This window comes from Salvelinus alpinus, chromosome 2 (assembly GCF_045679555.1).
Source record: "Salvelinus alpinus chromosome 2, SLU_Salpinus.1, whole genome shotgun sequence".
NCBI lineage: Eukaryota > Metazoa > Chordata > Actinopteri > Salmoniformes > Salmonidae > Salvelinus > Salvelinus alpinus.
This window is the reverse complement of record NC_092087.1, coordinates 46,304,508-46,330,619: the sequence shown is the minus strand read 5'-3', so window position 1 is coordinate 46,330,619 and position 26,112 is coordinate 46,304,508. Positions and strand designations below refer to the sequence as shown.

Genomic DNA, 26,112 nt, shown 5'->3' with positions numbered 1-26,112 from the left:
GAGAGACGACTGTCATCTAAAGCATCATCGGATTGGTCGTTGTTTAGCAGCATTTGAACTGTAAAGCCACATTGGTACTTGTGCTGATTCACTGACTTCGCTGTGTAAAGGCAGAGATTGCACACATCAAAATTCTGACCACGACGTGATTTGAACACGCAACCTTCTGATCTGGAGTCAGACGCGCTACCGTTGCGCCACGAGGTCTTGGAAGAATCGCATCTATGGGGGGGATGCCTAGTTCAGATTTCGCGGACTGTATCATTTGGAATGACGGCCTGTGTCTCTGGGTAAATGTACGATCTGACGTGCATGGCACACTGCAAAGTCTTTCTATAATTGCAATTTCTGTCACATTCCATGACATGTTCACCTGTGGACAATTACAATCCCATAGCCAAAACAGTTTAGTCTGAAAACTTTAGGATTTTTAATCTGAACTTCCAGGTTTAAACTCCCTGTTTGAAGACTGATTTAAGTCTGTCAATCACACAGCATCATCTGATTTAGGAATTTGCAGTGTGCCATGCTTTTGTGAGAGACGACTGTCATCTAAAGCATCATCGGATTGGTCGTTGTTTAGCAACATTTGAACTGTAAAGCCACATTGGTACTTGTGCTGATTCATTGACTTCGCTGTGTAAAGGCAGAGATTGCACACATAAAAATTCTGACCACGACGTGATTTGAACACGCAACCTTCTGATCTGGAGTCAGACGCGCTACCGTTGCCCCACGAGGTCTTGGAAGAATTGCATCTACGGGGGGGATGCCTAGTTCAGATTTCGTTGACTGTATCATTTGGAATGAAGGCCTGTGTCTCTGGTGAAATGTACGATCTGACGTGCATCTGCCCGGCAGGTTAGGTGTATGAAAACAATTACATGCAGAGCCTGGATAGCTCAGTCGGTAGAGCATCAGACTTTTAATCTGAGGGTCCAGGGTTCAAGTCCCTGTTCGGGTGTTCTTTTAATGTTCACCTTCCATCAGAAGCAAGTCTTTCTATAATTGCAATTTCTGTCACTTGCCATGACATGTTCACCTGTGGACAATACAATCCCATAGCCAAAACAGCTTAGTCTGAAAACTTTAGGATTTTTAATCTGAACCTCCAGGTTTAAACTCCCTGTTTGAAGACTGATTTAAGTCTGTCAATCACACAGCATCATTTGATTTAGGAATTTGCAGTGTGCCATGCTTTTGTGAGAGACGACTGTCATCTAAAGCATCATCGGATTGGTCGTTGTTTAGCAACATTTGAACTGTAAAGCCACATTGGTACTTGTGCTGATTCATTGACTTCGCTGTGTAAAGGCAGAGATTGCACACATAAAAATTCTGACCACGACGTGATTTGAACACGCAACCTTCTGATCTGGAGTCAGACGCGCTACCGTTGCGCCACGAGGTCTAGGAAGAATTGCATCTACGGGGAGGATGCCTAGTTCAGATTTCGTTGACTGTATCATTTGGAATGAAAGCCTGTGTCTCTGGTGAAATGTACGATCTGACGTGCTTCTGCCCGGCAGGTTAGGTGTATGAAAACAATTACATGCAGAGCCTGGTTAGCTCAGTCGGTAGAGCATCAGACTTTTAATCTGAGGGTACAGGGTTCAAGTCCCTGTTTGGGTGTTCTTTTAATGTTCACCTTCCATCAGAAGCAAGTCTTTCTATAATTGCAATTTCTGTCACATTCCATGACATGTTCACCTGTGGACAATTACAATCCCATAGCCAAAACAGTTTAGTCTGAAAACTTTAGGATTTTTAATCTGAACCTCCAGGTTTAAACTCCCTGTTTGAAGACTGATTTAAGTCTGTCAATCACACAGCATCATCTGATTTAGGAATTTGCAGTGTGCCATGCTTTTGTGAGAGACGACTGTCATCTAAAGCATCATCGGATTGGTCGTTGTTTAGCAACATTTGAACTGTAAAGCCACATTGGTACTTGTGCTGATTCATTGACTTCGCTGTGTAAAGGCAGAGATTGCACACATAAAAATTCTGACCACTACGTGATTTGAACACGCAACCTTCTCATCTGGAGTCAGACGCGCTACCGTTGCGTCACGAGGTCTTGGAAGAATCGCATCTATGGGGGGGATGCCTAGTTCAGATTTCGCGGACTGTATCATTTGGAATGACTGCCTGTGTCTCTGGGGAAATGTACGATCTGACGTGCATGGCACACTGCAAAGTCTTTCTATAATTGCAATTTCTGTCACATTTCATGACATGTTCACCTGTGGACAATTACAATCCCATAGCCAAAACAGTTTAGTCTGAAAACTTTAGGATTTTTAATCTGAACCTCCAGGTTTAAACTCCCTGTTTGAAGACTGATTTAAGTCTGTCAATCACACAGCATCATTTGATTTAGGAATTTGCAGTGTGCCATGCTTTTGTGAGAGACGACTGTCATCTAAAGCATCATCGGATTGGTCGTTGTTTAGCAACATTTGAACTGTAAAGCCACATTGGTACTTGTGCTGATTCATTGACTTCGCTGTGTAAAGGCAGAGATTGCACACATAAAAATTCTGACCACGACGTGATTTGAACACGCAACCTTCTGATCTGGAGTCAGACGCGCTACCGTTGCGCCACGAGGTCTTGGAAGAATTTCATCTACGGGGAGGATGCCTAGTTCAGATTTCGTTGACTGTATCATTTGGAATGAAAGCCTGTGTCTCTGGTGAAATGTACGATCTGACGTGCTTCTGCCCGGCAGGTTAGGTGTATGAAAACAATTACATGCAGAGCCTGGATAGCTCAGTCGGTAGAGCATCAGACTTTTAATCTGAGGGTACAGGGTTCAAGTCCCTGTTTGGGTGTTCTTTTAATGTTCACCTTCCATCAGAAGCAAGTCTTTCTATAATTGCAATTTCTGTCACATTCCATGACATGTTCACCTGTGGACAATTACAATCCCATAGCCAAAACAGTTTAGTCTGAAAACTTTAGGATTTTTAATCTGAACCTCCAGGTTTAAACTCCCTGTTTGAAGACTGATTTAAGTCTGTCAATCACACAGCATCATCTGATTTAGGAATTTGCAGTGTGCCATGCTTTTGTGAGAGACGACTGTCATCTAAAGCATCATCGGATTGGTCGTTGTTTAGCAACATTTGAACTGTAAAGCCACATTGGTACTTGTGCTGATTCATTGACTTCGCTGTGTAAAGGCAGAGATTGCACACATAAAAATTCTGACCACTACGTGATTTGAACACGCAACCTTCTCATCTGGAGTCAGACGCGCTACCGTTGCGTCACGAGGTCTTGGAAGAATCGCATCTATGGGGGGGATGCCTAGTTCAGATTTCGCGGACTGTATCATTTGGAATGACTGCCTGTGTCTCTGGGGAAATGTACGATCTGACGTGCATGGCACACTGCAAAGTCTTTCTATAATTGCAATTTCTGTCACATTCCATGACATGTTCACCTGTGGACAATTACAATCCCATAGCCAAAACAGTTTAGTCTGAAAACTTTAGGATTTTTAATCTGAACCTCCAGGTTTAAACTCCCTGTTTGAAGACTGATTTAAGTCTGTCAATCACACAGCATCATCTGATTTAGGAATTTGCAGTGTGCCATGCTTTTGTGAGAGACGACTGTCATCTAAAGCATCATCGGATTGGTCGTTGTTTAGCAACATTTGAACTGTAAAGCCACATTGGTACTTGTGCTGATTCATTGACTTCGCTGTGTAATGGCAGAGATTGCACACATCAGAATTCTGACCATGACGTGATTTGAACACGCAACCTTCTGATCTGGAGTCAGACGCCGTTGCGCCACGAGGTCTTGGAAGAATTGCATCTACGGGGGGGATGCCTAGTTCAGATTTCGTTTACTGTATCATTTGGAATGAAGGCCTGTGTCTCTGGTGAAATGTACGATCTGACGTGCATCTGCCCGGCAGGTTAGGTGTATGAAAACAATTACATGCAGAGCCTGGATAGCTCAGTCGGTAGAGCATCAGACTTTTAATCTGAGGGTCCAGGGTTCAAGTCCCTGTTCGGGCGTTCTTTTAATGTTCACCTTCCATCAGAAGCAAGTCTTTCTATAATTGCAATTTCTGTCACTTTCCATGACATGTTCACCTGTGGACAATACAATCCCATAGCCAAAACAGCTTAGTCTGAAAACTTTAGGATTTTTAATCTGAACCTCCAGGTTTAAACTCCCTGTTTGAAGACTCATTTAAGTCTGTCAATCACACAGCATCATTTGATTTAGGAATTTGCAGTGTGCCATGCTTTTGTGAGAGACGACTGTCATCTAAAGCATCATCGGATTGGTCGTTGTTTAGCAACATTTGAACTGTAAAGCCACATTGGTACTTGTGCTCATTCATTGACTTCGCTGTGTAAAGGCAGTGATTGCACACATAAAAATTCTGACCACGACGTGATTTGAACACGCAACCTTCTGATCTGGCGTCAGACGCGCTACCGTTGCGCCACGAGGTCTTGGAAGAATCGCATCTATAGGGGGGATGCCTAGTTCAGATTTCGTTGACTGTATCATTTGGAATGACGGCCTGTGTCTCTGGGGAAATGTACGATCTGACGTGCATGGCACACTGCAAAGTATTTCTATAATTGCAATTTCTGTCACATTCCATGACATGTTCACCTGTGGACAATTACAATCCCATAGCCAAAACAGTTTAGTCTGAAAACTTTAGGATTTTTAATCTGAACCTCCAGGTTTAAACTCCCTGTTTGAAGACTGATTTAAGTCTGTCAATCACACAGCATCATCTGATTTAGGAATTTGCAGTGTGCCATGCTTTTGTGAGAGACGACTGTCATCTAAAGCGTCATCGGATTGGTCGTTGTTTAGCAACATTTGAACTGTAAAGCCACATTGGTACTTGTGCTGATTCATTGACTTCGCTGTGTAAAGGCAGAGATTGCACACATCAGAATTCTGACCACGACGTGATTTGAACACGCAACCTTCTGATCTGGAGTCAGACGCGCTACCGTTGCGCCACGAGGTCTTGGAAGAATTGCATCTACGGGGGGATGCCTAGTTCAGATTTCGTTGACTGTATCATTTGGAATGAAGGCCTGTGTCTCTGGTGAAATGTACGATCTGACGTGCATCTGCCCGGCAGGTTAGGTGTATGAAAACAATTATATGCGGAGCCTGGGTAGCTCAGTCGGTAGAGCATCAGACTTTTAATCTGAGGGTCCAGGGTTCAAGTCCCTGTTCGGGTGTTCTTTTAATGTTCACCTTCCATCAGAAGCAAGTCTTTCTATAATTGCAATTTCTGTCACTTTCCATGACATGTTCACCTGTGGACAATACAATCCCATAGCCAAAACAGCTTAGTCTGAAAACTTTAGGATTTTTAATCTGAACCTCCAGGTTTAAACTCCCTGTTTGAAGACTGATTTAAGTATTTCAATCGCACAGCATCATTTGATTTAGGAATTTGCAGTGTGCCATGCTTTTGTGAGAGACGACTGTCATCTAAAGCATCATCGGATTGGTCGTTGTTTAGCAACATTTGAACTGTAAAGCCACATTGGTACTTGTGCTGATTCATTGACTTCGCTGTGTAAAGGCAGAGATTGCACACATAAAAATTCTGACCACGACGTGATTTGAACACGCAACCTTCTGATCTGAAGTCAGACGCGCTACCGTTGCGCCACGAGGTCTTGGAAGAATTGCATCTACGGGGGGATGCCTAGTTCAGATTTCGTTGACTGTATCATTTGGAATGAAGGCCTGTGTCTCTGGTGAAATGTACGATCTGACGTGCATCTGCCCGGCAGGTTAGGTGTATGAAAACAATTACATGCGGAGCCTGGGTAGCTCAGTCGGTAGAGCATCAGACTTTTAATCTGAGGGTCCAGGGTTCAAGTCCCTGTTCGGGTGTTCTTTTAATGTTCACCTTCCATCAGAAGCAAGTCTTTCTATAATTGCAATTTCTGTCACTTTCCATGACATGTTCACCTGTGGACAATACAATCCCATAGCCAAAACAGCTTAGTCTGAAAACTTTAGGATTTTTAATCTGAACCTCCAGGTTTAAACTCCCTGTTTGAAGACTGATTTAAGTATTTCAATCACACAGCATCATTTGATTTAGGAATTTGCAGTGTGCCATGCTTTTGTGAGAGACGACTGTCATCTAAAGCATCATCGGATTGGTCGTTGTTTAGCAACATTTGAACTGTAAAGCCACATTGGTACTTGTGCTGATTCATTGACTTCGCTGTGTAAAGGCAGAGATTGCACACATAAAAATTCTGACCACGACGTGATTTGAACACGCAACCTTCTGATCTGAAGTCAGACGCGCTACCGTTGCGCCACGAGGTCTTGGAAGAATCGCATCTATAGGGGGGATGCCTAGTTCAGATTTCGTTGACTGTATCATTTGGAATGACGGCCTGTGTCTCTGGGGAAATGTATGATCTGACGTGCATGGCACACTGCAAAGTATTTCTATAATTGCAATTTCTGTCACATTCCATGACATGTTCACCTGTGGACAATTACAATCCCATAGCCAAAACAGTTTAGTCTGAAAACTTTAGGATTTTTAATCTGAACCTCCAGGTTTAAACTCCCTGTTTGAAGACTGATTTAAGTCTGTCAATCACACAGCATCATCTGATTTAGGAATTTGCAGTGTGCCATGCTTTTGTGAGAGACGACTGTCATCTAAAGCATCATCGGATTGGTCGTTGTTTAGCAACATTTGAACTGTAAAGCCACATTGGTACTTGTGCTGATTCATTGACTTCGCTGTGTAAAGGCAGAGATTGCACACATCAGAATTCTGACCACGACGTGATTTGAAGACGCAACCTTCTGATCTGGAGTCAGACACGCTACCGTTGCGCCACGAGGTCTTGGAAGAATTGCATCTACGGGGGGGATGCCTAGTTCAGATTTCGTTGACTGTATCATTTGGAATGAAGGCCTGTGTCTCTGGTGAAATGTACGATCTGACGTGCATCTGCCCGGCAGGTTAGGTGTATGAAAACAATTACATGCAGAGCCTGGATAGCTCAGTCGGTAGAGCATCAGACTTTTAATCTGAGGGTCCAGGGTTCAAGTCCCTGTTCGGGCGTTCTTTTAATGTTCACCTTCCATCAGAAGCAAGTCTTTCTATAATTGCAATTTCTGTCACTTTCCATGACATGTTCACCTGTGGACAATACAATCCCATAGCCAAAACAGCTTAGTCTGAAAACTTTAGGATTTTTAATCTGAACCTCCAGGTTTAAACTCCCTGTTTGAAGACTGATTTAAGTCTGTCAATCACACAGCATCATCTGATTTAGGAATTTGCAGTGTGCCATGCTTTTGTGAGAGACGACTGTCATCTAAAGCGTCATCGGATTGGTCGTTGTTTAGCAACATTTGAACTGTAAAGCCACATTGGTACTTGTGCTGATTCATTGACTTCGCTGTGTAAAGGCAGAGATTGCACACATCAGAATTCTGACCACAACGTGATTTGAACACGCAACCTTCTGATCTGGAGTCAGACGCGCTACCGTTGCGTCACGAGGTCTTGGAAGAATTGCATCTACGGGGGGATGCCTAGTTCAGATTTCGTTGACTGTATCATTTGGAATGAAGGCCTGTGTCTCTGGTGAAATGTACGATCTGACGTGCATCTGCCCGGCAGGTTAGGTGTATGAAAACAATTACATGCGGAGCCTGGGTAGCTCAGTCGGTAGAGCATCAGACTTTTAATCTGAGGGTCCAGGGTTCAAGTCCCTGTTCGGGTGTTCTTTTAATGTTCACCTTCCATCAGAAGCAAGTCTTTCTATAATTGCAATTTCTGTCACTTTCCATGACATGTTCACCTGTGGACAATACAATCCCATAGCCAAAACAGCTTAGTCTGAAAACTTTAGGATTTTTAATCTGAACCTCCAGGTTTAAACTCCCTGTTTGAAGACTGATTTAAGTATTTCAATCACACAGCATCATTTGATTTAGGAATTTGCAGTGTGCCATGCTTTTGTGAGAGACGACTGTCATCTAAAGCATCATCGGATTGGTCGTTGTTTAGCAACATTTGAACTGTAAAGCCACATTGGTACTTGTGCTGATTCATTGACTTCGCTGTGTAAAGGCAGAGATTGCACACATAAAAATTCTGACCACGACGTGATTTGAACACGCAACCTTCTGATCTGAAGTCAGACGCGCTACCGTTGCGCCACGAGGTCTTGGAAGAATCGCATCTATAGGGGGGATGCCTAGTTCAGATTTCGTTGACTGTATCATTTGGAATGACGGCCTGTGTCTCTGGGGAAATGTACGATCTGACGTGCATGGCACACTGCAAAGTATTTCTATAATTGCAATTTCTGTCACATTCCATGACATGTTCACCTGTGGACAATTACAATCCCATAGCCAAAACAGTTTAGTCTGAAAACTTTAGGATTTTTAATCTGAACCTCCAGGTTTAAACTCCCTGTTTGAAGACTGATTTAAGTCTGTCAATCACACAGCATCATCTGATTTAGGAATTTGCAGTGTGCCATGCTTTTGTGAGAGACGACTGTCATCTAAAGCGTCATCGGATTGGTCGTTGTTTAGCAACATTTGAACTGTAAAGCCACATTGGTACTTGTGCTGATTCATTGACTTCGCTGTGTAAAGGCAGAGATTGCACACATCAGAATTCTGACCACGACGTGATTTGAACACGCAACCTTCTGATCTGGAGTCAGACACGCTACCGTTGCGCCACGAGGTCTTGGAAGAATTGCATCTACGGGGGGGATGCCTAGTTCAGATTTCGTTGACTGTATCATTTGGAATGAAGGCCTGTGTCTCTGGTGAAATGTACGATCTGACGTGCATCTGCCCGGCAGGTTAGGTGTATGAAAACAATTACATGCAGAGCCTGGATAGCTCAGTCGGTAGAGCATCAGACTTTTAATCTGAGGGTCCAGGGTTCAAGTCCCTGTTCGGGCGTTCTTTTAATGTTCACCTTCCATCAGAAGCAAGTCTTTCTATAATTGCAATTTCTGTCACTTTCCATGACATGTTCACCTGTGGACAATACAATCCCATAGCCAAAACAGCTTAGTCTGAAAACTTTAGGATTTTTAATCTGAACCTCCAGGTTTAAACTCCCTGTTTGAAGACTGATTTAAGTCTGTCAATCACACAGCATCATTTGATTTAGGAATTTGCAGTGTGCCATGCTTTTGTGAGAGATGACTGTCATCTAAAGCATCATCGGATTGGTCGTTGTTTAGCAACATTTGAACTGTAAAGCCACATTGGTACTTGTGCTGATTCATTGACTTCGCTGTGTAAAGGCAGAGATTGCACACATCAAAATTCTGACCAAGACGTGATTTGAACACGCAACCTTCTGATCTGGAGTCAGACGCGCTACCGTTGCGCCACGAGATCTTGGAAGAATTACATCTACGGGGGGGATGCTAGTTCAGATTTCGTTGACTGTATCATTTGGAATGAAGGCCTGTGTCTCTGGTGAAATGTACGATCTGACGTGCATCTGCCCGGCAGGTTAGGTGTATGAAAACAATTACATGCGGAGCCTGGATAGCTCAGTCGGTAGAGCATCAGACTTTTAATCTGAGGGTCCAGGGTTCAAGTCCCTGTTCGGGCGTTCTTTTAATGTTCACCTTCCATCAGAAGCAAGTCTTTCTATAATTGCAATTTCTGTCACTTTCCATGACATGTTCACCTGTGGACAATACAATCCCATAGCCAAAACAGCTTAGTCTGAAAACTTTAGGATTTTTAATCTGAACCTCCAGGTTTAAACTCCCTGTTTGAAGACTGATTTAAGTATTTCAATCACACAGCATCATTTGATTTAGGAATTTGCAGTGTGCCATGCTTTTGTGAGAGACGACTGTCATCTAAAGCATCATCGGATTGGTCGTTGTTTAGCAACATTTGAACTGTAAAGCCACATTGGTACTTGTGCTGATTCATTGACTTCGCTGTGTAAAGGCAGAGATTGCACACATAAAAATTCTGACCACGACGTGATTTGAACACGCAACCTTCTGATCTGAAGTCAGACGCGCTACCGTTGCGCCACGAGGTCTTGGAAGAATCGCATCTATAGGGGGGATGCCTAGTTTAGATTTCGTTGACTGTATCATTTGGAATGACGGCCTGTGTCTCTGGGGAAATGTACGATCTGACGTGCATGGCACACTGCAAAGTATTTCTATAATTGCAATTTCTGTCACATTCCATGACATGTTCACCTGTGGACAATTACAATCCCATAGCCAAAACAGTTTAGTCTGAAAACTTTAGGATTTTTAATCTGAACCTCCAGGTTTAAACTCCCTGTTTGAAGACTGATTTAAGTCTGTCAATCACACAGCATCATCTGATTTAGGAATTTGCAGTGTGCCATGCTTTTGTGAGAGACGACTGTCATCTAAAGCGTCATCGGATTGGTCGTTGTTTAGCAACATTTGAACTGTAAAGCCACATTGGTACTTGTGCTGATTCATTGACTTCGCTGTGTAAAGGCAGAGATTGCACACATCAGAATTCTGACCACAACGTGATTTGAACACGCAACCTTCTGATCTGGAGTCAGACACGCTACCGTTGCGCCACGAGGTCTTGGAAGAATTGCATCTACGGGGGGGATGCCTAGTTCAGATTTCGTTGACTGTATCATTTGGAATGAAGGCCTGTGTCTCTGGTGAAATGTACGATCTGACGTGCATCTGCCCGGCAGGTTAGGTGTATGAAAACAATTACATGCAGAGCCTGGATAGCTCAGTCGGTAGAGCATCAGACTTTTAATCTGAGGGTCCAGGGTTCAAGTCCCTGTTCGGGCGTTCTTTTAATGTTCACCTTCCATCAGAAGCAAGTCTTTCTATAATTGCAATTTCTGTCACTTTCCATGACATGTTCACCTGTGGACAATACAATCCCATAGCCAAAACAGCTTAGTCTGAAAACTTTAGGATTTTTAATCTGAACCTCCAGGTTTAAACTCCCTGTTTGAAGACTGATTTAAGTCTGTCAATCACACAGCATCATTTGATTTAGGAATTTGCAGTGTGCCATGCTTTTGTGAGAGACGACTGTCATCTAAAGCATCATCGGATTGGTCGTTGTTTAGCAACATTTGAACTGTAAAGCCACATTGGTACTTGTGCTGATTCATTGACTTCGCTGTGTAAAGGCAGAGATTGCACACATCAAAATTCTGACCAAGACGTGATTTGAACACGCAACCTTCTGATCTGGAGTCAGACGCGCTACCGTTGCGCCACGAGATCTTGGAAGAATTACATCTACGGGGGGGATGCTAGTTCAGATTTCGTTGACTGTATCATTTGGAATGAAGGCCTGTGTCTCTGGTGAAATGTACGATCTGACGTGCATCTGCCCGGCAGGTTAGGTGTATGAAAACAATTACATGCGGAGCCTGGATAGCTCAGTCGGTAGAGCATCAGACTTTTAATCTGAGGGTCCAGGGTTCAAGTCCCTGTTCGGGTGTTCTTTTAATGTTCACCTTCCATCAGAAGCAAGTCTTTCTATAATTGCAATTTCTGTCACTTTCCATGACATGTTCACCTGTGGACAATACAATCCCATAGCCAAAACAGCTTAGTCTGAAAACTTTAGGATTTTTAATCTGAACCTCCAGGTTTAAACTCCCTGTTTGAAGACTCATTTAAGTCTGTCAATCACACAGCATCATTTGATTTAGGAATTTGCAGTGTGCCATGCTTTTGTGAGAGACGACTGTCATCTAAAGCATCATCGGATTGGTCGTTGTTTAGCAACATTTGAACTGTAAAGCCACATTGGTACTTGTGCTCATTCATTGACTTCGCTGTGTAAAGGCAGTGATTGCACACATAAAAATTCTGACCACGACGTGATTTGAACACGCAACCTTCTGATCTGGAGTCAGACGCGCTACCGTTGCGCCACGAGGTCTTGGAAGAATCGCATCTATAGGGGGGATGCCTAGTTCAGATTTCGTTGACTGTATCATTTGGAATGACGGCCTGTGTCTCTGGGGAAATGTACGATCTGACGTGCATGGCACACTGCAAAGTATTTCTATAATTGCAATTTCTGTCACATTCCATGACATGTTCACCTGTGGACAATTACAATCCCATAGCCAAAACAGTTTAGTCTGAAAACTTTAGGATTTTTAATCTGAACCTCCAGGTTTAAACTCCCTGTTTGAAGACTGATTTAAGTCTGTCAATCACACAGCATCATCTGATTTAGGAATTTGCAGTGTGCCATGCTTTTGTGAGAGACGACTGTCATCTAAAGCGTCATCGGATTGGTCGTTGTTTAGCAACATTTGAACTGTAAAGCCACATTGGTACTTGTGCTGATTCATTGACTTCGCTGTGTAAAGGCAGAGATTGCACACATCAGAATTCTGACCACGACTTGATTTGAACACGCAACCTTCTGATCTGGAGTCAGACGCGCTACCGTTGCGCCACGAGGTCTTGGAAGAATTTCATCTACGGGGGGGATGCCTAGTTCAGATTTCGTTGACTGTATCATTTGGAATGAAGGCCTGTGTCTCTGGTGAAATGTACGATCTGACGTGCATCTGCCCGGCAGGTTAGGTGTATGAAAACAATTACATGCGGAGCCTGGATAGCTCAGTCGGTAGAGCATCAGACTTTTAATCTGAGGGTCCAGGGTTCAAGTCCCTGTTCGGGTGTTCTTTTAATGTTCACCTTCCATCAGAAGCAAGTCTTTCTATAATTGCAATTTCTGTCACTTTCCATGACATGTTCACCTGTGGACAATACAATCCCATAGCCAAAACAGCTTAGTCTGAAAACTTTAGGATTTTTAATCTGAACCTCCAGGTTTAAACTCCCTGTTTGAAGACTGATTTAAGTATTTCAATCACACAGCATCATTTGATTTAGGAATTTGCAGTGTGCCATGCTTTTGTGAGAGACGACTGTCATCTAAAGCATCATCGGATTGGTCGTTGTTTAGCAACATTTGAACTGTAAAGCCACATTGGTACTTGTGCTGATTCATTGACTTCGCTGTGTAAAGGCAGAGATTGCACACATAAAAATTCTGACCACGACGTGATTTGAACACGCAACCTTCTGATCTGGAGTCAGACACGCTACCGTTGCGCCACGAGGTCTTGGAAGAATCGCATCTATAGGGGGGATGCCTAGTTCAGATTTCGTTGACTGTATCATTTGGAATGACGGCCTGTGTCTCTGGGGAAATGTACGATCTGACGTGCATGGCACACTGCAAAGTATTTCTATAATTGCAATTTCTGTCACATTCCATGACATGTTCACCTGTGGACAATTACAATCCCATAGCCAAAACAGTTTAGTCTGAAAACTTTAGGATTTTTAATCTGAACCTCCAGGTTTAAACTCCCTGTTTGAAGACTGATTTAAGTCTGTCAATCACACAGCATCATCTGATTTAGGAATTTGCAGTGTGCCATGCTTTTGTGAGAGACGACTGTCATCTAAAGCATCATCGGATTGGTCGTTGTTTAGCAACATTTGAACTGTAAAGCCACATTGGTACTTGTGCTGATTCATTGACTTCGCTGTGTAATGGCAGAGATTGCACACATCAGAATTCTGACCATGACGTGATTTGAACACGCAACCTTCTGATCTGGAGTCAGACGCCGTTGCGCCACGAGGTCTTGGAAGAATTGCATCTACGGGGGGGATGCCTAGTTCAGATTTCGTTGACTGTATCATTTGGAATGAAGGCCTGTGTCTCTGGTGAAATGTACGATCTGACGTGCATCTGCCCGGCAGGTTAGGTGTATGAAAACAATTACATGCAGAGCCTGGATAGCTCAGTCGGTAGAGCATCAGACTTTTAATCTGAGGGTCCAGGGTTCAAGTCCCTGTTCGGGCGTTCTTTTAATGTTCACCTTCCATCAGAAGCAAGTCTTTCTATAATTGCAATTTCTGTCACTTTCCATGACATGTTCACCTGTGGACAATACAATCCCATAGCCAAAACAGCTTAGTCTGAAAACTTTAGGATTTTTAATCTGAACCTCCAGGTTTAAACTCCCTGTTTGAAGACTGATTTAAGTCTGTCAATCACACAGCATCATTTGATTTAGGAATTTGCAGTGTGCCATGCTTTTGTGAGAGACGACTGTCATCTAAAGCATCATCGGATTGGTCGTTGTTTAGCAACATTTGAACTGTAAAGCCACATTGGTACTTGTGCTGATTCATTGACTTCGCTGTGTAAAGGCAGAGATTGCACACATAAAAATTCTGACCACGACGTGATTTGAACACGCAACCTTCTGATCTGGAGTCAGACACGCTACCGTTGCGCCACGAGGTCTTGGAAGAATCGCATCTATAGGGGGGATGCCTAGTTCAGATTTCGTTGACTGTATCATTTGGAATGACGGCCTGTGTCTCTGGGGAAATGTACGATCTGACGTGCATGGCACACTGCAAAGTATTTCTATAATTGCAATTTCTGTCACATTCCATGACATGTTCACCTGTGGACAATTACAATCCCATAGCCAAAACAGTTTAGTCTGAAAACTTTAGGATTTTTAATCTGAACCTCCAGGTTTAAACTCCCTGTTTGAAGACTGATTTAAGTCTGTCAATCACACAGCATCATCTGATTTAGGAATTTGCAGTGTGCCATGCTTTTGTGAGAGACGACTGTCATCTAAAGCATCATCGGATTGGTCGTTGTTTAGCAACATTTGAACTGTAAAGCCACATTGGTACTTGTGCTGATTCATTGACTTCGCTGTGTAATGGCAGAGATTGCACACATCAGAATTCTGACCATGACGTGATTTGAACACGCAACCTTCTGATCTGGAGTCAGACGCCGTTGCGCCACGAGGTCTTGGAAGAATTGCATCTACGGGGGGGATGCCTAGTTCAGATTTCGTTGACTGTATCATTTGGAATGAAGGCCTGTGTCTCTGGTGAAATGTACGATCTGACGTGCATCTGCCCGGCAGGTTAGGTGTATGAAAACAATTACATGCAGAGCCTGGATAGCTCAGTCGGTAGAGCATCAGACTTTTAATCTGAGGGTCCAGGGTTCAAGTCCCTGTTCGGGCGTTCTTTTAATGTTCACCTTCCATCAGAAGCAAGTCTTTCTATAATTGCAATTTCTGTCACTTTCCATGACATGTTCACCTGTGGACAATACAATCCCATAGCCAAAACAGCTTAGTCTGAAAACTTTAGGATTTTTAATCTGAACCTCCAGGTTTAAACTCCCTGTTTGAAGACTCATTTAAGTCTGTCAATCACACAGCATCATTTGATTTAGGAATTTGCAGTGTGCCATGCTTTTGTGAGAGACGACTGTCATCTAAAGCATCATCGGATTGGTCGTTGTTTAGCAACATTTGAACTGTAAAGCCACATTGGTACTTGTGCTGATTCATTGACTTCGCTGTGTAAAGGCAGAGATTGCACACATAAAAATTCTGACCACGACGTGATTTGAACACGCAACCTTCTGATCTGGAGTCAGACACGCTACCGTTGCGCCACGAGGTCTTGGAAGAATCGCATCTATAGGGGGGATGCCTAGTTCAGATTTCGTTGACTGTATCATTTGGAATGACGGCCTGTGTCTCTGGGGAAATGTACGATCTGACGTGCATGGCACACTGCAAAGTATTTCTATAATTGCAATTTCTGTCACATTCCATGACATGTTCACCTGTGGACAATTACAATCCCATAGCCAAAACAGTTTAGTCTGAAAACTTTAGGATTTTTAATCTGAACCTCCAGGTTTAAACTCCCTGTTTGAAGACTGATTTAAGTATGTCAATCACACAGCATCATTTGATTTAGGAATTTGCAGTGTGCCATGCTTTTGTGAGAGACGACTGTCATCTAAAGCATCATCGGATTGGTCGTTGTTTAGCAACATTTGAACTGTAAAGCCACATTGGTACTTGTGCTGATTCATTGACTTCGCTGTGTAAAGGCAGAGATTGCACACATAAAAATTCTGACCACGACGTGATTTGAACACGCAACCTTCTGATCTGGAGTCAGACGCGCTACCGTTGCGCCACGAGGTCTTGGAAAATCGCATCTATAGGGGGGATGCCTAGTTCAGATTTCGTTGACTGTATCATTTGGAATGACGGCCTGTGTCTCTGGGGAAATGTACGATCTGACGTGCATGGCACACTGCAAAGTATTTCTATAATTGCAATTTCTGTCACATTCCATGACATGTTCACCTGTGGACAATTACAATCCCATAGCCAAAACAGTTTAGTCTGAAAACTTTAGGATTTTTAATCTGAACCTCCAGGTTTAAACTCCCTGTTTGAAGACTGATTTAAGTCTGTCAATCACACAGCATCATCTGATTTAGGAATTTGCAGTGTGCCATGCTTTTGTGAGAGACGACTGTCATCTAAAGCGTCATCGGATTGGTCGTTGTTTAGCAACATTTGAACTGTAAAGCCACATTGGTACTTGTGCTGATTCATTGACTTCGCTGTGTAAAGGCAGAGATTGCACACATCAGAATTCTGACCACGACGTGATTTGGACACGCAACCTTCTGATCTGGAGTCAGACGCGCTACCGTTGCGCCACGAGGTCTTGGAAGAATTGCATCTACGGGGGGGATGCCTAGTTCAGATTTCGTTGACTGTATCATTTGGAATGAAGGCCTGTGTCTCTGGTGAAATGTACGATCTGACGTGCATCTGCCCGGCAGGTTAGGTGTATGAAAACAATTACATGCGGAGCCTGGATAGCTCAGTCGGTAGAGCATCAGACTTTTAATCTGAGGGTCCAGGGTTCAAGTCCCTGTTCGGGTGTTCTTTTAATGTTCACCTTCCATCAGAAGCAAGTCTTTCTATAATTGCAATTTCTGTCACTTTCCATGACATGTTCACCTGTGGACAATACAATCCCATAGCCAAAACAGCTTAGTCTGAAAACTTTAGGATTTTTAATCTGAACCTCCAGGTTTAAACTCCCTGTTTGAAGACTGATTTAAGTCTGTCAATCACACAGCATCATCTGATTTAGGAATTTGCAGTGTGCCATGCTTTTGTGAGAGACGACTGTCATCTAAAGCGTCATCGGATTGGTCGTTGTTTAGCAACATTTGAACTGTAAAGCCACATTGGTACTTGTGCTGATTCATTGACTTCGCTGTGTAAAGGCAGAGATTGCACACATCAGAATTCTGACCACGACGTGATTTGGACACGCAACCTTCTGATCTGGAGTCAGACGCGCTACCGTTGCGCCACGAGGTCTTGGAAGAATTGCATCTACGGGGGGGATGCCTAGTTCAGATTTCGTTGACTGTATCATTTGGAATGAAGGCCTGTGTCTCTGGTGAAATGTACGATCTGACGTGCATCTGCCCGGCAGGTTAGGTGTATGAAAACAATTACATGCGGAGCCTGGATAGCTCAGTCGGTACAGCATCAGACTTTTAATCTGAGGGTCCAGGGTTCAAGTCCCTGTTCGGGTGTTCTTTTAATGTTCACCTTCCATCAGAAGCAAGTCTTTCTATAATTGCAATTTCTGTCACTTTCCATGACATGTTCACCTGTGGACAATACAATCCCATAGCCAAAACAGCTTAGTCTGAAAACTTTAGGATTTTTAATCTGAATCTCCAGGTTTAAACTCCCTGTTTGAAGACTGATTTAAGTATTTCAATCACACAGCATCATTTGATTTAGGAATTTGCAGTGTGCCATGCTTTTGTGAGAGACGACTGTCATCTAAAGCATCATCGGATTGGTCGTTGTTTAGCAACATTTGAACTGTAAAGCCACATTGGTACTTGTGCTGATTCATTGACTTCGCTGTGTAAAGGCAGAGATTGCACACATAAAAATTCTGACCACGACGTGATTTGAACACGCAACCTTCTGATCTGGAGTCAGACACGCTACCGTTGCGCCACGAGGTCTTGGAAGAATCGCATCTATAGGGGGGATGCCTAGTTCAGATTTCGTTGACTGTATCATTTGGAATGACGGCCTGTGTCTCTGGGGAAATGTACGATCTGACGTGCATGGCACACTGCAAAGTATTTCTATAATTGCAATTTCTGTCACATTCCATGACATGTTCACCTGTGGACAATTACAATCCCATAGCCAAAACAGTTTAGTCTGAAAACTTTAGGATTTTTAATCTGAACCTCCAGGTTTAAACTCCCTATTTGAAGACTGATTTAAGTCTGTCAATCACACAGCATCATCTGATTTAGGAATTTGCAGTGTGCCATGCTTTTGTGAGAGACGACTGTCATCTAAAGCATCATCGGATTGGTCGTTGTTTAGCAACATTTGAACTGTAAAGCCACATTGGTACTTGTGCTGATTCATTGACTTCGCTGTGTAAAGGCAGAGATTGCACACATCAGAATTCTGACCACGACGTGATTTGGACACGCAACCTTCTGATCTGGAGTCAGACGCGCTACCGTTGCGCCACGAGGTCTTGGAAGAATTGCATCTACGGGGGGGATGCCTAGTTCAGATTTCGTTGACTGTATCATTTGGAATGAAGGCCTGTGTCTCTGGTGAAATGTACGATCTGACGTGCATCTGCCCGGCAGGTTAGGTGTATGAAAACAATTACATGCGGAGCCTGGATAGCTCAGTCGGTAGAGCATCAGACTTTTAATCTGAGGGTCCAGGGTTCAAGTCCCTGTTCGGGTGTTCTTTTAATGTTCACCTTCCATCAGAAGCAAGTCTTTCTATAATTGCAATTTCTGTCACTTTCCATGACATGTTCACCTGTGGACAATACAATCCCATAGCCAAAACAGCTTAGTCTGAAAACTTTAGGATTTTTAATCTGAACCTCCAGGTTTAAACTCCCTGTTTGAAGACTGATTTAAGTATTTCAATCACACAGCATCATTTGATTTAGGAATTTGCAGTGTGCCATGCTTTTGTGAGAGACGACTGTCATCTAAAGCATCATCGGATTGGTCGTTGTTTAGCAACATTTGAACTGTAAAGCCACATTGGTACTTGTGCTGATTCATTGACTTCGCTGTGTAAAGGCAGAGATTGCACACATAAAAATTCTGACCACGACGTGATTTGAACACGCAACCTTCTGATCTGGAGTCAGACACGCTACCGTTGCGCCACGAGGTCTTGGAAGAATCGCATCTATAGGGGGGATGCCTAGTTCAGATTTCGTTGACTGTATCATTTGGAATGACGGCCTGTGTCTCTGGGGAAATGTACGATCTGACGTGCATGGCACACTGCAAAGTATTTCTATAATTGCAATTTCTGTCACATTCCATGACATGTTCACCTGTGGACAATTACAATCCCATAGCCAAAACAGTTTAGTCTGAAAACTTTAGGATTTTTAATCTGAACCTCCAGGTTTAAACTCCCTGTTTGAAGACTGATTTAAGTCTGTCAATCACACAGCATCATCTGATTTAGGAATTTGCAGTGTGCCATGCTTTTGTGAGAGACGACTGTCATCTAAAGCATCATCGGATTGGTCGTTGTTTAGCAACATTTGAACTGTAAAGCCACATTGGTACTTGTGCTGATTCATTGACTTCGCTGTGTAAAGGCAGAGATTGCACACATCAGAATTCTGACCACGACGTGATTTGAACACGCAACCTTCTGATCTGGAGTCAGACGCGCTACCGTTGCGCCACGAGGTCTTGGAAGAATTGCATCTACGGGGGGGATGCCTAGTTCAGATTTCGTTGACTGTATCATTTGGAATGAAGGCCTGTGTCTCTGGTGAAATGTACGATCTGACGTGCATCTGCCCGGCAGGTTAGGTGTATGAAAACAAATACATGCGGAGCCTGGATAGCTCAGTCGGTAGAGCATCAGACTTTTAATCTGAGGGTCCAGGGTTCAAGTCCCTGTTCGGGTGTTCTTTTAATGTTCACCTTCCATCAGAAGCAAGTCTTTCTATAATTGCAATTTCTGTCACTTTCCATGACATGTTCACCTGTGGACAATACAATCACCATAGCCAAAACAGCTTAGTCTGAAAACTTTAGGATTTTTAATCTGAACCTCCAGGTTTAAACTCCCTGTTTGAAGACTGATTTAAGTATGTCAATCACACAGCATCATTTGATTTAGGAATTTGCAGTGTGCCATGCTTTTGTGAGAGACGACTGTCATCTAAAGCATCATCGGATTGGTCGTTGTTTAGCAACATTTGAACTGTAAAGCCACATTGGTACTTGTGCTGATTCATTGACTTCGCTGTGTAAAGGCAGAGATTGCACACATAAAAATTCTGACCACGACGTGATTTGAACACGCAACCTTCTGATCTGGAGTCAGACGCGCTACCGTTGCGCCACGAGGTCTTGGAAAAACGCATCTATAGGGGGGATGCCTAGTTCAGATTTCGTTGACTGTATCATTTGGAATGACGGCCTGTGTCTCTGGGGAAATGTACGATCTGACGTGCATGGCACACTGCAAAGTATTTCTATAATTGCAATTTCTGTCACATTCCATGACATGTTCACCTGTGGACAATTACAATCCCATAGCCAAAACAGTTTAGTCTGAAAACTTTAGGATTTTTAATCTGAACCTCCAGGTTTAAACTCCCTGTTTGAAGACTGATTTAAGTCTGTCAATCACACAGCATCATCTGATTTAGGAATTTGCAGTGTGCCATGCTTTTGTGAGAGACGACTGTCATCTAAAGCGTCATCGGATTGGTCGTTGTTTAGCAACATTTGAACTGTAAAGCCACATTGGTACTTGTGCTGATTCATTGACTTCGCTGTGTAAAGGCAGAGATTGCACACATCAGAATTCTGACCACGACGTGATTTGAACACGCAACCTTCTGATCTGGAGTCAGACGCGCTACCGTTGCGCCACGAGGTCTTGGAAGAATTGCATCTACGGGGGGGATGCCTAGTTCAGATTTCGTTGACTGTATCATTTGGAATGAAGGCCTGTGTCTCTGGTGAAATGTACGATCTGACGTGCATCTGCCCGGCAGGTTAGGTGTATGAAAACAAATACATGCGGAGCCTGGATAGCTCAGTCGGTAGAGCATCAGACTTTTAATCTGAGGGTCCAGGGTTCAAGTCCCTGTTCGGGTGTTCTTTTAATGTTCACCTTCCATCAGAAGCAAGTCTTTCTATAATTGCAATTTCTGTCACTTTCCATGACATGTTCACCTGTGGACAATACAATCCCATAGCCAAAACAGCTTAGTCTGAAAACTTTAGGATTTTTAATCTGAACCTCCAGGTTTAAACTCCCTGTTTGAAGACTGATTTAAGTATGTGAATCACACAGCATCATTTGATTTAGGAATTTGCAGTGTGCCATGCTTTTGTGAGAGACGACTGTCATCTAAAGCATCATCGGATTGGTCGTTGTTTAGCAACATTTGAACTGTAAAGCCACATTGGTACTTGTGCTGATTCATTGACTTCGCTGTGTAAAGGCAGAGATTGCACACATAAAAATTCTGACCACGACGTGATTTGAACACGCAACCTTCTGATCTGGAGTCAGACGCGCTACCGTTGCGCCACGAGGTCTTGGAAAAACGCATCTATAGGGGGGATGCCTAGTTCAGATTTCGTTGACTGTATCATTTGGAATGACGGCCTGTGTCTCTGGGGAAATGTACGATCTGACGTGCATGGCACACTGCAAAGTATTTCTATAATTGCAATTTCTGTCACATTCCATGACATGTTCACCTGTGGACAATTACAATCCCATAGCCAAAACAGTTTAGTCTGAAAACTTTAGGATTTTTAATCTGAACCTCCAGGTTTAAACTCCCTGTTTGAAGACTGATTTAAGTCTGTCAATCACACAGCATCATCTGATTTAGGAATTTGCAGTGTGCCATGCTTTTGTGAGAGACGACTGTCATCTAAAGCGTCATCGGATTGGTCGTTGTTTAGCAACATTTGAACTGTAAAGCCACATTGGTACTTGTGCTGATTCATTGACTTCGCTGTGTAAAGGCAGAGATTGCACACATCAGAATTCTGACCACGACGTGATTTGAACACGCAACCTTCTGATCTGGAGTCAGACGCGCTACCGTTGCGCCACGAGGTCTTGGAAGAATTGCATCTACGGGGGGGATGCCTAGTTCAGATTTCGTTGACTGTATCATTTGGAATGAAGGCCTGTGTCTCTGGTGAAATGTACGATCTGACGTGCATCTGCCCGGCAGGTTAGGTGTATGAAAACAATTACATGCGTAGCCTGGATAGCTCAGTCGGTAGAGCATCAGACTTTTAATCTGAGGGTCCAGGGTTCAAGTCCCTGTTCGGGTGTTCTTTTAATGTTCACCTTCCATCAGAAGCAAGTCTTTCTATAATTGCAATTTCTGTCACTTTCCATGACATGTTCACCTGTGGACAATACAATCCCATAGCCAAAACAGCTTAGTCTGAAAACTTTAGGATTTTTAATCTGAACCTCCATGTTTAAACTCCCTGTTTGAAGACTGATTTAAGTATTTCAATCACACAGCATCATTTGATTTAGGAATTTGCAGTGTGCCATGCTTTTGTGAGAGACGACTGTCATCTAAAGCATCATCGGATTGGTCGTTGTTTAGCAACATTTGAACTGTAAAGCCACATTGGTACTTGTGCTGATTCATTGACTTCGCTGTGTAAAGGCAGAGATTGCACACATAAAAATTCTGACCACGACGTGATTTGAACACGCAACCTTCTGATCTGGAGTCAGACGCGCTACCGTTGCGCCACGAGGTCTTGGAAGAATCGCATCTATAGGGGGGATGCCTAGTTCATATTTCGTTGACTGTATCATTTGGAATGACGGCCTGTGTCTCTGGGGAAATGTACGATCTGACGTGCATGGCACACTGCAAAGTATTTCTATAATTGCAATTTCTGTCACATTCCATGACATGTTCACCTGTGGACAATTACAATCCCATAGCCAAAACAGTTTAGTCTGAAAACTTTAGGATTTTTAAGCTGAACCTCCAGGTTTAAACTCCCTGTTTGAAGACTGATTTAAGTCTGTCAATCACACAGCATCATCTGATTTAGGAATTTGCAGTGTGCCATGCTTTTGTGAGAGACGACTGTCATCTAAAGCATCATCGGATTGGTCGTTGTTTAGCAACATTTGAACTGTAAAGCCACTTGTGCTGATTCATTGACTTCGCTGTGTAAAGGCAGAGATTGCACACATCAGAATTCTGACCACGACGTGATTTGAACACGCAACCTTCTGATCTGGAGTCAGACGCGCTACCGTTGCGCCACGAGGTCTTGGAAGAATTGCATCTACGGGGGGGATGCCTAGTTCAGATTTCGTTGACTGTATCATTTGGAATGAAGGCCTGTGTCTCTGGTGAAATGTACGATCTGACGTGCATCTGCCCGGCAGGTTAGGTGTATGAAAACAATTACATGCGGAGCCTGGATAGCTCAGTCGGTAGAGCATCAGACTTTTAATCTGAGGGTCCAGGGTTCAAGTCCCTGTTCGGGTGTTCTTTTAATGTTCACCTTCCATCAGAAGCAAGTCTTTCTATAATTGCAATTTCTGTCACTTTCCATGACATGTTCACCTGTGGACAATACAATCCCATAGCCAAAACAGCTTAGTCTGAAAACTTTAGGATTTTTAATCTGAACCTCCAGGTTTAAACTCCCTGTTTGAAGACTGATTTAAGTCTGTCAATCACACAGCATCATTTGATTTAGGAATTTGCAGTGTGCCATGCTTTTGTGAGAGACGACTGTCATCTAAAGCATCATCGGATTGGTCGTTGTTTAGCAACATTTGAACTGTAAAGCCACATTGGTACTTGTGCTGATTCATTGACTTCGCTGTGTAAAGGCAGTGATTGCACACATAAAAATTCTGACCACGACGTGATTTGAACACGCAACCTTCTGATCTGGAGTCAGACGCGCTACCGTTGCGCCACGAGGTCTTGGAAGCATCGCATCTATGGGGGGGATGCCTAGTTCAGATTTCGCGGACTGTATCATTTGGAATGACGGCCTGTGTCTCTGGGGAAATGTACGATCTGACGTGCATGGCACACTGCAAAGTCTTTCTATAATTGCAATTTCTGTCACATTCCATGACATGTTCACCTGTGGACAATTACAATCCCATAGCCAAAACAGTTTAGTCTGAAAACTTTAGGATTTTTAATCTGAACCTCCAGGTTTAAACTCCCTGTTTGAAGACTGATTTAAGTCTGTCAATCACACAGCATCATCTGATTTAGGAATTTGCAGTGTGCCATGCTTTTGTGAGAGACGACTGTCATCTATAGCATCATCGGATTGGTCGTTGTTTAGCAACATTTGAACTGTAAAGCCACATTGGTACTTGTGCTGATTCATTGACTTCGCTGTGTAAAGGCAGAGATTGCACACATCAAAATTCTGACCAAGACGTGATTTGAACACGCAACCTTCTGATCTGGAGTCAGACGCGCTACCGTTGCGCCACGAGGTCTTGGAAGAATTGCATCTACGGGGGGGATGCCTAGTTCAGATTTCGTTGACTGTATCATTTGGAATGAAGGCCTGTGTCTCTGGTGAAATGTACGATCTGACGTGCATCTGCCCGGCAGGTTAGGTGTATGAAAACAATTACATGCGGAGCCTGGATAGCTCAGTCGGTAGAGCATCAGACTGTTAATCTGAGGGTCCAGGGTTCAAGTCCCTGTTCGGGTGTTCTTTTAATGTTCACCTTCCATCAGAAGCAAGTCTTTCTATAATTGCAATTTCTGTCACTTTCCATGACATGTTCACCTGTAGACAATACAATCCCATAGCCAAAACAGCTTAGTCTGAAAACTTTAGGATTTTTAATCTGAACCTCCAGGTTTAAACTCCCTGTTTGAAGACTGATTTAAGTATGTCAATCACACAGCATCATTTGATTTAGGAATTTGCAGTGTGCCATGCTTTTGTGAGAGACGACTGTCATCTAAAGCATCATCGGATTGGTCGTTGTTTAGCAACATTTGAACTGTAAAGCCACATTGGTACTTGTGCTGATTCATTGACTTCGCTGTGTAAAGGCAGAGATTGCACACATAAAAATTCTGACCACGACGTGATTTGAACACGCAACCTTCTGATCTGGAGTCAGACGCGCTACCGTTGCGCCACGAGGTCTTGGAAGAATCGCATCTATAGGGGGGATGCCTAGTTCAGATTTCGTTGACTGTATCATTTGGAATGACGGCCTGTGTCTCTGGGGAAATGTACGATCTGACGTGCATCTGCCCGGCAGGTTAGGTGTATGAAAACCATTACATGCAGAGCCTGGATAGCTCAGTCGGTAGAGCATCAGACTTTTAATCTGAGGGTCCAGGGTTCAAGTCCCTGTTCGGGCGTTCTTTTAATGTTCAACTTCCATCAGAAGCAAGTCTTTCTATAATTGCAATTTCTGTCACTTTCCATGACATGTTCACCTGTGGACAATACAATCCCATAGCCAAAACAGCTTAGTCTGAAAACTTTAGGATTTTTAATCTGAACCTCCAGGTTTAAACTCCCTGTTTGAAGACTGATTTAAGTCTGTCAATCACACAGCATCATCTGATTTAGGAATTTGCAGTGTGCCATGCTTTTGTGAGAGACGACTGTCATCTAAAGCATCATCAAATTGGTCGTTGTTTAGCAACATTTGAACTGTAAAGCCACATTGGTACTTGTGCTGATTCATTGACTTCGCTGTGTAAAGGCAGAGATTGCACACATTCAAATTCTGACCACGACGTGATTTGAACACGCAACCTTCTGATCTGGAGTCAGACGCACTACCGTTGGGCCACGAGGTCTTGGAAGAAATGCATCTACGGGGGGGATGCCTAGTTCAGATTTCGTTGACTGTATCATTTGGAATGAAGGCCTGTGTCTCTGGTGAAATGTACGATCTGACGTGCATCTGCCCGGCAGGTTAGGTGTATGAAAACAAGTACATTCAGAGCCTGGATAGCTCAGTCGGTAGAGCATCAGACTTTTAATCTGAGGGTCCAGGGTTCAAGTCCCTGTTCGGGTGTTCTTTTAATGTTCACCTTCCATCAGAAGCAA

At 43.4% G+C, this 26,112-nt stretch overlaps 34 non-coding genes across 34 annotated transcripts; 19 read left to right on the top strand and 15 right to left on the bottom strand.

Annotated features, from left to right (window-relative positions):
- Positions 1-135: 135 nt before the first annotated feature.
- On the bottom strand, positions 136-207 carry trnaw-cca (transfer RNA tryptophan (anticodon CCA)). Its single transcript has one exon. It is a non-coding gene; the product is annotated as a tRNA-Trp (tRNA).
- A 684-nt stretch (positions 208-891) lies between these two features.
- On the top strand, positions 892-964 carry trnak-uuu (transfer RNA lysine (anticodon UUU)). The gene has a single exon. It is a non-coding gene; the product is annotated as a tRNA-Lys (tRNA).
- A 375-nt stretch (positions 965-1,339) lies between these two features.
- trnaw-cca (transfer RNA tryptophan (anticodon CCA)) lies at positions 1,340-1,411 on the bottom strand. Its single transcript has one exon. It is a non-coding gene; the product is annotated as a tRNA-Trp (tRNA).
- Positions 1,412-2,544: 1,133 nt separating this feature from the next.
- On the bottom strand, positions 2,545-2,616 carry trnaw-cca (transfer RNA tryptophan (anticodon CCA)). Its single transcript has one exon. It is a non-coding gene; the product is annotated as a tRNA-Trp (tRNA).
- A 1,348-nt stretch (positions 2,617-3,964) lies between these two features.
- trnak-uuu (transfer RNA lysine (anticodon UUU)) lies at positions 3,965-4,037 on the top strand. Its single transcript has one exon. It is a non-coding gene; the product is annotated as a tRNA-Lys (tRNA).
- A 911-nt stretch (positions 4,038-4,948) lies between these two features.
- trnaw-cca (transfer RNA tryptophan (anticodon CCA)) lies at positions 4,949-5,020 on the bottom strand. Its single transcript has one exon. It is a non-coding gene; the product is annotated as a tRNA-Trp (tRNA).
- Positions 5,021-7,038: 2,018 nt separating this feature from the next.
- Positions 7,039-7,111, top strand: trnak-uuu (transfer RNA lysine (anticodon UUU)). The gene has a single exon. It is a non-coding gene; the product is annotated as a tRNA-Lys (tRNA).
- A 1,798-nt stretch (positions 7,112-8,909) lies between these two features.
- trnak-uuu (transfer RNA lysine (anticodon UUU)) lies at positions 8,910-8,982 on the top strand. Its single transcript has one exon. It is a non-coding gene; the product is annotated as a tRNA-Lys (tRNA).
- Positions 8,983-9,576: 594 nt separating this feature from the next.
- Positions 9,577-9,649, top strand: trnak-uuu (transfer RNA lysine (anticodon UUU)). Its single transcript has one exon. It is a non-coding gene; the product is annotated as a tRNA-Lys (tRNA).
- Positions 9,650-10,780: 1,131 nt separating this feature from the next.
- trnak-uuu (transfer RNA lysine (anticodon UUU)) lies at positions 10,781-10,853 on the top strand. Its single transcript has one exon. It is a non-coding gene; the product is annotated as a tRNA-Lys (tRNA).
- A 594-nt stretch (positions 10,854-11,447) lies between these two features.
- trnak-uuu (transfer RNA lysine (anticodon UUU)) lies at positions 11,448-11,520 on the top strand. Its single transcript has one exon. It is a non-coding gene; the product is annotated as a tRNA-Lys (tRNA).
- Positions 11,521-11,895: 375 nt separating this feature from the next.
- Positions 11,896-11,967, bottom strand: trnaw-cca (transfer RNA tryptophan (anticodon CCA)). The gene has a single exon. It is a non-coding gene; the product is annotated as a tRNA-Trp (tRNA).
- Positions 11,968-12,651: 684 nt separating this feature from the next.
- trnak-uuu (transfer RNA lysine (anticodon UUU)) lies at positions 12,652-12,724 on the top strand. The gene has a single exon. It is a non-coding gene; the product is annotated as a tRNA-Lys (tRNA).
- A 1,126-nt stretch (positions 12,725-13,850) lies between these two features.
- Positions 13,851-13,923, top strand: trnak-uuu (transfer RNA lysine (anticodon UUU)). The gene has a single exon. It is a non-coding gene; the product is annotated as a tRNA-Lys (tRNA).
- A 1,126-nt stretch (positions 13,924-15,049) lies between these two features.
- On the top strand, positions 15,050-15,122 carry trnak-uuu (transfer RNA lysine (anticodon UUU)). Its single transcript has one exon. It is a non-coding gene; the product is annotated as a tRNA-Lys (tRNA).
- Positions 15,123-16,033: 911 nt separating this feature from the next.
- Positions 16,034-16,105, bottom strand: trnaw-cca (transfer RNA tryptophan (anticodon CCA)). The gene has a single exon. It is a non-coding gene; the product is annotated as a tRNA-Trp (tRNA).
- A 683-nt stretch (positions 16,106-16,788) lies between these two features.
- trnak-uuu (transfer RNA lysine (anticodon UUU)) lies at positions 16,789-16,861 on the top strand. The gene has a single exon. It is a non-coding gene; the product is annotated as a tRNA-Lys (tRNA).
- Positions 16,862-18,660: 1,799 nt separating this feature from the next.
- On the top strand, positions 18,661-18,733 carry trnak-uuu (transfer RNA lysine (anticodon UUU)). Its single transcript has one exon. It is a non-coding gene; the product is annotated as a tRNA-Lys (tRNA).
- A 911-nt stretch (positions 18,734-19,644) lies between these two features.
- trnaw-cca (transfer RNA tryptophan (anticodon CCA)) lies at positions 19,645-19,716 on the bottom strand. Its single transcript has one exon. It is a non-coding gene; the product is annotated as a tRNA-Trp (tRNA).
- A 148-nt stretch (positions 19,717-19,864) lies between these two features.
- trnak-uuu (transfer RNA lysine (anticodon UUU)) lies at positions 19,865-19,937 on the top strand. Its single transcript has one exon. It is a non-coding gene; the product is annotated as a tRNA-Lys (tRNA).
- Positions 19,938-20,313: 376 nt separating this feature from the next.
- Positions 20,314-20,385, bottom strand: trnaw-cca (transfer RNA tryptophan (anticodon CCA)). Its single transcript has one exon. It is a non-coding gene; the product is annotated as a tRNA-Trp (tRNA).
- Positions 20,386-20,848: 463 nt separating this feature from the next.
- trnaw-cca (transfer RNA tryptophan (anticodon CCA)) lies at positions 20,849-20,920 on the bottom strand. Its single transcript has one exon. It is a non-coding gene; the product is annotated as a tRNA-Trp (tRNA).
- A 148-nt stretch (positions 20,921-21,068) lies between these two features.
- trnak-uuu (transfer RNA lysine (anticodon UUU)) lies at positions 21,069-21,141 on the top strand. The gene has a single exon. It is a non-coding gene; the product is annotated as a tRNA-Lys (tRNA).
- Positions 21,142-21,516: 375 nt separating this feature from the next.
- trnaw-cca (transfer RNA tryptophan (anticodon CCA)) lies at positions 21,517-21,588 on the bottom strand. The gene has a single exon. It is a non-coding gene; the product is annotated as a tRNA-Trp (tRNA).
- A 463-nt stretch (positions 21,589-22,051) lies between these two features.
- trnaw-cca (transfer RNA tryptophan (anticodon CCA)) lies at positions 22,052-22,123 on the bottom strand. Its single transcript has one exon. It is a non-coding gene; the product is annotated as a tRNA-Trp (tRNA).
- Positions 22,124-22,271: 148 nt separating this feature from the next.
- On the top strand, positions 22,272-22,344 carry trnak-uuu (transfer RNA lysine (anticodon UUU)). Its single transcript has one exon. It is a non-coding gene; the product is annotated as a tRNA-Lys (tRNA).
- A 375-nt stretch (positions 22,345-22,719) lies between these two features.
- On the bottom strand, positions 22,720-22,791 carry trnaw-cca (transfer RNA tryptophan (anticodon CCA)). Its single transcript has one exon. It is a non-coding gene; the product is annotated as a tRNA-Trp (tRNA).
- A 456-nt stretch (positions 22,792-23,247) lies between these two features.
- trnaw-cca (transfer RNA tryptophan (anticodon CCA)) lies at positions 23,248-23,319 on the bottom strand. Its single transcript has one exon. It is a non-coding gene; the product is annotated as a tRNA-Trp (tRNA).
- A 148-nt stretch (positions 23,320-23,467) lies between these two features.
- Positions 23,468-23,540, top strand: trnak-uuu (transfer RNA lysine (anticodon UUU)). Its single transcript has one exon. It is a non-coding gene; the product is annotated as a tRNA-Lys (tRNA).
- Positions 23,541-23,915: 375 nt separating this feature from the next.
- trnaw-cca (transfer RNA tryptophan (anticodon CCA)) lies at positions 23,916-23,987 on the bottom strand. The gene has a single exon. It is a non-coding gene; the product is annotated as a tRNA-Trp (tRNA).
- A 684-nt stretch (positions 23,988-24,671) lies between these two features.
- Positions 24,672-24,744, top strand: trnan-guu (transfer RNA asparagine (anticodon GUU)). Its single transcript has one exon. It is a non-coding gene; the product is annotated as a tRNA-Asn (tRNA).
- A 375-nt stretch (positions 24,745-25,119) lies between these two features.
- trnaw-cca (transfer RNA tryptophan (anticodon CCA)) lies at positions 25,120-25,191 on the bottom strand. The gene has a single exon. It is a non-coding gene; the product is annotated as a tRNA-Trp (tRNA).
- A 148-nt stretch (positions 25,192-25,339) lies between these two features.
- Positions 25,340-25,412, top strand: trnak-uuu (transfer RNA lysine (anticodon UUU)). The gene has a single exon. It is a non-coding gene; the product is annotated as a tRNA-Lys (tRNA).
- A 595-nt stretch (positions 25,413-26,007) lies between these two features.
- Positions 26,008-26,080, top strand: trnak-uuu (transfer RNA lysine (anticodon UUU)). Its single transcript has one exon. It is a non-coding gene; the product is annotated as a tRNA-Lys (tRNA).
- The last annotated feature ends 32 nt before the right edge of the window (positions 26,081-26,112 follow it).